Source organism: Chrysochloris asiatica, unplaced genomic scaffold (genome assembly GCF_000296735.1).
Source record: "Chrysochloris asiatica unplaced genomic scaffold, ChrAsi1.0 scaffold00151, whole genome shotgun sequence".
Taxonomy (NCBI): Eukaryota; Metazoa; Chordata; class Mammalia; order Afrosoricida; family Chrysochloridae; genus Chrysochloris; species Chrysochloris asiatica.
In genome coordinates, this window is record NW_006408669.1 from 2,479,593 (window position 1) to 2,486,515 (window position 6,923).

The following is a 6,923-nucleotide window of genomic DNA, read 5'->3' on the forward strand; positions in this document are numbered from 1 at the left end:
TTTGTGTTCCTTAGTTTCATCTCTTTTTTCCTTATATTTCAGATTCTTAAAGAGATTAAGTATTTTGTTTTTTTTTTTATTAGGTAGTTCTCTCGCAGGAAAGTTTTCTGGCTCCAAATTTTGGTCACTTGTTTGAGCCATCATGTCTGGCTTCTCTGTGTAAGTTCAAGTTCTCTGTTCACTCAGAGACATTGTGTATTACTGTATTGATTGGCCATTTGTTTGCTTCATCTTGATTTTTTGCTTTGATATATCCAGGCTGGTAGCATGGGTGTGTGCTCTGGTCAATAGTTTAGCAGCACTGGGAACTCATCATCTGGGTGGGTGAAGTAATGGCTGGGAGTGTGAACATGAGTTCCTGTTGGCTGGTTGTGTGGAGCAGCTGAGGGTGGCCTTGGTGGATCTTGGCAGTCCTCTGTTATCAGTCCTCTGTCACAGGAGCAGGTGGTGATGCTCACCGAGTAGGTGGGGTGGTGTATGTGCTTAGTGTGGCTGACTGTGGAGATGCAGAGGCACTGCCTTGCCCCACATGGGGAGTGAGTAGCTGACAGGTGCATGAACAGTCACACTGCCACCTCTGTCACAGTGTGCTGACACCTGAGTGTTGGGGTGGTGTACATGTGTTTACATGCTAACCACCCCTTTTCAGGAGAGGAAAGGGCCATCAGCAAGCTAGAAAAGAAGAAGTGGTGTGTGGGGTCACACTGTTTCCTCCTCCAAGCAGGCTGGTGAGGTATATTACCTGGGAAAATGCACAGTGTGTGTAGGGTTGCCACCCCTTTCTGGTTAAGGCAGGAGGGTATGAGCAGTGGGAAGGTGGGTATGTGGCTGTGACACCTCTACCTGTCCGAGTGGGGTGATAGAGTAGTGAGTGGGTATACACATGTTCGTGCTGCCATCAGCTCTTGTCATACCCGAAGGGCTGAGGGGACACAGCTGATCAGCAGGTGAGAGAGGCAACCAGTGTGGTCGGTCACCATTCAGCTAAGTCACTGGGCCATAGGTGTTCACTTGTGAACAGCAGCTTGCTGTGAAGTTGCCTGCCACTACTCAGTGGAGTTGTCAAGCAGGGGAGAGTTGGTGGTTTGAGCTGTGGGGAAGCGGGCGTTCATACCTTGGTCCTTGTCAGTTGGGGCTCCCAGGATGGTGGTGGGGATATGCAACTAAACTCCAGGATTGTGGGAGAAGAGGAACAAGCTCCTCTAGTCATGGTCATAGTCATAGTCATAGCATGATCAGGGTGCCTACACACTTCTGTTAGTTGGAGCCAGCAATTGGGACATTTCACTCTGGGTGTGTTCTGATATGGCATTGTAGGATAAGCACTGGACTGGTAACTGCAAAGTCAACATTTCAAACCCACCAGCCACTCTCAGAATTCCTGTATGGGGTCACTATGAATCAGCCCTGACTGGATAGCGATTGACAATAACAGCATGTCTATATAGTTACTCCATGTTCCATTGGGAATCCCGTGTAATTGCCTTTTTTTCTCTTCCACTGAGATTGCTACTGTTTTTGTCTCAATATGGTCTATGGACAGGAAGTGCCAAAGTAGCTGGTAGGGCCCTCCACTCCATCTTTTTTTTTTTTTTTACTTTTCATTGTGCTTTGATTGAAGGTTGTGAAGGTTTACAGACAAGATCATCAGCCTTACATCCAACACATTTTATACTTTGTTTCTTCTCATCCATCTCATTTGGTTTGGTTTTGTTTTTCAGTTTCTTCTTCCAGTCAGTAGTTCCATCTAGTTTTTTTTTATCCTTTCATTTGATGCTGAGGATCCCAGGATTCTCTCTGTATCAGTTTCCCTGAGTTTCTTGGGTATTTGCTGTAGAGAGATGGCATGGTGTGACTGACTAACCTGTCTTTGTTGCCCTCCCCAATCAGAAAAAACTGTATTTCATCATTTGTGATAGTGTTAGAAAGGCAACAGATAGTTTAGATACTTAAAATGTATGATTCATTTTCTGATAAAATGTTTATGTAATTTAAGAAGTCTAACAAAGAAATTTTTAAAACTTATGGCAAGCCAACGAATATAACTTAAGTTTTCTAAAATATGCTGGAAATAATTCAAGAGTAACTCTATTTTTTGAAAAATTTTGCACTCACATTCTCAAAAAGTTGGGAAAGAATTGATTGTTGTAGGATTTTAGCATGTGGTCTCTGACATTGTCATCTTTAATTTTGAAGCTGTATATGTTTCAGTAGTTTTTTATGCTATTTACATTAAAGAAAACTTGTGATTCACTAGTGTGGATTCACTAGTAGAAATTCCTTTAAACTTATTTTAATTACATAAACTGTACAGGAATCGAATCTCATCTAGAAAATTGATGTCTCTGCTGAAAAGCGTTAGGTGTTCTCACAGCTGTGGGCCCTAAGTATCTGCTGTTTTCATTTAGGGTGAATTTTTCAACTTCTGAAAATGTATGTGTATGTGTTTGTTTGTACATAGAGCTTTTTGGTTTTTATATAAATTTACAATACTTTATTATATATGCAATTTGTATTTTTCTACCATTAAAGTACACATTTGAAGTTTCGCTTTGAATTTTTTCATTTTTAATGAAAGATAGGTTGGATGTATTTCCTTACATATGTAAGTACAAAAAAGAGACTTTGCTTGTTTTTCTTAGATTGGAAAAAATAATGCCTTTCAAAACTACAAAGTGATTTAAACACTTTTAGTTTTCAGGTAAATTTCATTATACTTAAGAGTTTGGACTTCAGTGTTTATATATGTCATTTGCTACAGTTGAGTTTAAGAACATTTTTGAAACCGAATCAGTGCAGATTTTTCTTTTATTACTGTGAAATTAATGAGGAAAAGAACACAACCAGCAAGAACAAAATTCTAGATTGGCAAACCCCTCACATTCCAACTCTTTCCCTAGGCATTTTATTGTTCACCGAAATTATCAGAATTTGCTACAGAATCAAACAGATATGAGTGTGTTTTTTTGTTTTTGACCATGAAAAAGCACAGTGCTCATCTTAACACGGTGATACTTACCTGGATGAGGTCCTAAGAAAACACTAGATATAATACAAAACCTGAAAAGATAGTACAAGAAAGAAAATGACAGACCAATATCCGTCATGAGCACAGAAATGAAAACCCTTAACAGAGCATCTCAGCAAATTGAATTCAACAATATACTAAGACAAATACATAATGACCAATAAGATTTCCTTCCAGGAAGGGAAGATTTCATTTAATTTTGAAAACAAATGTAATTCACCACATGAGAATAAAGGGGGTGTGGGAATCATCTCAATATGAGGCTAAGTCAAAAAGTATCGCTACTAGGGGTTCAGTTTATACATGCACAGGTGTATTCCAAACAAAATACTTTTAAAGCTCTCTGTGAGATCAGTGACTGGCTGCAGACAAGTTCTTTCATTAATACACTTGTCTTAGTCTCATCATTGGGTGCTGTTGAGTCAATTCCAGCTTGTAGCAACCCTGTGCACAACAGAAGGAAATACAACCCTGTCCTGTGCCATCCTCACAGTGGTTATGTTTGAAACCATTGTTGCAGCCACTGTGTCCACCCATCTCTTTAAGGGTCTTCATCTTTTTTTGCTGACCCTCATCTGTATGAAGCATGACATCCTTTTCCAAGGACTGGTCCCTCCTGCTAACATGTCAAAAGTATGAAAGACAAAGTGTCACCATCCTGACTTCTAAGAAACATTCTGGCTGTGCTTCTCCCAAGACAGCTTTGTTTGTTCTCCTGGCAGTCAGTGGTACTTTAGTCTGGTCCAACACCGTAATTCAAATGCATCGATTCTTCTCCAGTTGTCCAAAATACAGATGGATGAATCAATTGAAAATACCATGGCTTGGGTCAGGTGCACCTTATTCTTCAAACTGACATCTTTGCTTTTGAACACTTTTTTAAAGAGGCCTTGTGCAGCAGATAGACCTAATGATTTGATTTCTTGGCTACTGCTTATTATGTGAGTGTTGATGGTTGATCTGAGCAAAATGAAGTCTTTGACAGCATCGATCTTTTCTCCATTCACTGTAATGTTATTTATTGGTCCAGTCGTGCAGATTTTTGTTTTCTTTACAGTGAGATGCCATACTGAGGTTGTGGTCTGATCTTCATCATTCGTCTGTCAGTTTGTTGTACAATGGTGACTTCTATGTTGCTATGATGCTGAAAGCTATGCCACTGATATTTTAAATACCATCATGGGGACCCATGGTAGACAGCTTTCAGCAGAGCTTCTGGATTAAGACTAGGAAGAAGGAAAGGTGGAGTACTTCTGAATGGTTAGCCACTGAAAACCTTAGTCTCATTGTTAAGTGCCGTTGAGTCTGTTGTGACTCACAGCATCCCTGTATAGGGTTTCCAAGGAGTGGCTGGTGGGTTTGAACTACAGACCTTGTGGTTCACAGTCCAGTGCTGATCCTACAGCACCACACCAGGATCCTTATTCTCATTTGTTGTTGTTAAGTGGCGTTGTCAATTCTGATCCATAGTGACCCTGTATAGGGTTTCCAAGGAGCAACTAGTGAGCTTGAACTGCCGATCTTGTGATTCAAACGACTTTGCAGTCTGAGGCATTAATCCACACCGCCACTTAGGATGCCTTATTATTTTTTTTTAAATAAGGGTTCACTGTCAGGAAAAGAATGATGAAAGTTGGAAACTCTTGGAAGCAATTAGTCCAATGTGCCTTGTGACTATCAGCCTCCATGACTCTCACACCAGAACTGAATGGTGCCTGACTACCACTACCAACTGTTTGGAAGGGATCGTCTTAGGTCCTGGATAGAGTGGGAGAAAGTGTGGAACAAAACAAAATGAAAGACCAGGCTTACTGGTCACATAGAGACTGGTGGAACCCCAAGACTATGGCTCTTGGTCAACTTTCAGGTCTGGAACTGAACTCGCTCCTATGGCTCAATTTTCAGCCACTGATAAGATAGGTATATAGGGGACAACACTAGTTGGTCCACACACCGTAGAATGTAAACCATTCAAGATCAAAAAGGCAGTATTTACCCAAGGCCAAATTCAGAAGAGTTGGGAAAGAAGGCGGAATGGAAACAAGAAATGGAGAGAATCTGCAGTCACTGAGATGAGATGAAGTGTAGGATGTGTTGAGTGTAAGACTGATGACCTGCTCTGTAAACCTTTACTCAATTCACAGTAAAAGATTTTAAAAAATTAAAGTAACAACTTCCAAGGGGAAGGGTCAGTTAAACGCAAGGCTGACAGGGTCAGCTCAGGTGATAGTGATTGTTCTTTATAGCTTTTCCCAAAGAACACAACAGTCTTGAGGTTTATTCGGAAGGAGTTTTAAGAAAATTAAAAACTGCATTGTTGAGAAAAAGGCCGGGAAAGTTGCAATGAAGAATTTTTGTCTGTCACGATAATGAACCTCATTCTTTAAGGGCTATTAGCAAGGACTGTCTTTAAAGAATTTTGTCAGGAAGCCTTATCCCATCCCCCCAAAAGCCTTAATTCTGACCCTTTAGACTTCTTTTGTTCCCAAACAAAGGAACATTATTTCAATTTGAGATTGCCCAAACTGCAATTTTGATGTGTAAATCAGCCTAGAATTCATTGGAAAAAGGAAGGGCTAGTGAGATGGAAACACCATTTTCAGAAATGTCACATTCTTGATATTCTTGTTTAATAAAGGTTCCTATGAATTTGTAGCATATTTTCTAAATTACCCTCAGAGATGCACAAAAACCATTTGGAAAAATCCATCATTCACTCATGATTAAAAATACTCTCAGCTAACTATAGAGACATAAGGACATACTGTTGTTAAGTGCCACTGAGTTGGTTCCAACTCATAGTGATCCGATATAGGATTTCTGAGATGTAGCTGGTGAGTTTGAACTGCTTACTTTGTGGTTACTAGTCCACTGCTTAGTCTGTAGTGCAACACTGTGGTGGTGGTGATAGTGGGCCGTGGAGTCGGTTCTGACTCATAGCAACCCTGTACAGGGATTCTAAGATTGCAAATCTTTAAGGGAACAGAAAGCCTCATCTTTCTCCCATGGAACAGCTGGTAGTTTCAAACTGCTGTCCTTGAGGTTAGCAGCCCAATTCATAACCCCTGCGCTTCCAGAGCTCCTTGCACAACACCATAGTGAAACATTAAATGATTTTTCCTAATAACTAGGAAAAAGCAAGGATGTCAAGCTTATGTCATTTTTATTCTTCATTGTTCTGGAGATCACGATGCAATATTATTATTATTTTTAAAGGTGTAAAGATTGAAAGACATGAACACCCCCACCAAAAAACAATCTTTCAGAACTAACCAGTGAAGGTCATAAGACACAAAAATCGAAGTCAGAGACATGCTAGTAGTGATCGGACTGGAAACTTAAATATTAAAAACTTCCATTTTCAGTAGCATCAAAAAACATCAGATCTCTAGCACTAAATTAAAAAAAAAAATGTGCAGGTCCTCTGTTCTGAAAACCTCAAAACTTTGTTTAAATATTTTTACTTTAGTGAAAAATGGTGCATTCATGAGTTTAAAAACTCAATTTTGCTGACATGACTGTTCTTCCCAGATTGATTTATAGATTCAGAGCAGTTTCTTACAACATTCCATCTGGCTTTTTTGAAGGAAACAAAACCACAAACCCTGATGATCTGAAAATTTATGTAGTAATACAAAAGACAGCTTTTCATTGCGGCGAGACCCTAAGTAGTGTAAACAACACACTCAGCTACTAATTGAAGGATTGGTTCAAATCTACCCAGAGGTGGGTTTTTTTAGGTAATTGTAATGATTATATATACATAAAGGAGCTCTGGTAGCTGGTAGCGTAGTGGTTACGAATCAGGCTGCGAACCTTAAAGTCAGCAGTTCAAAACTACTAGCTGTTCCTTGGGAGAAAGATGAGGCGTTCTGCTCCCGTAAAGATATACAGC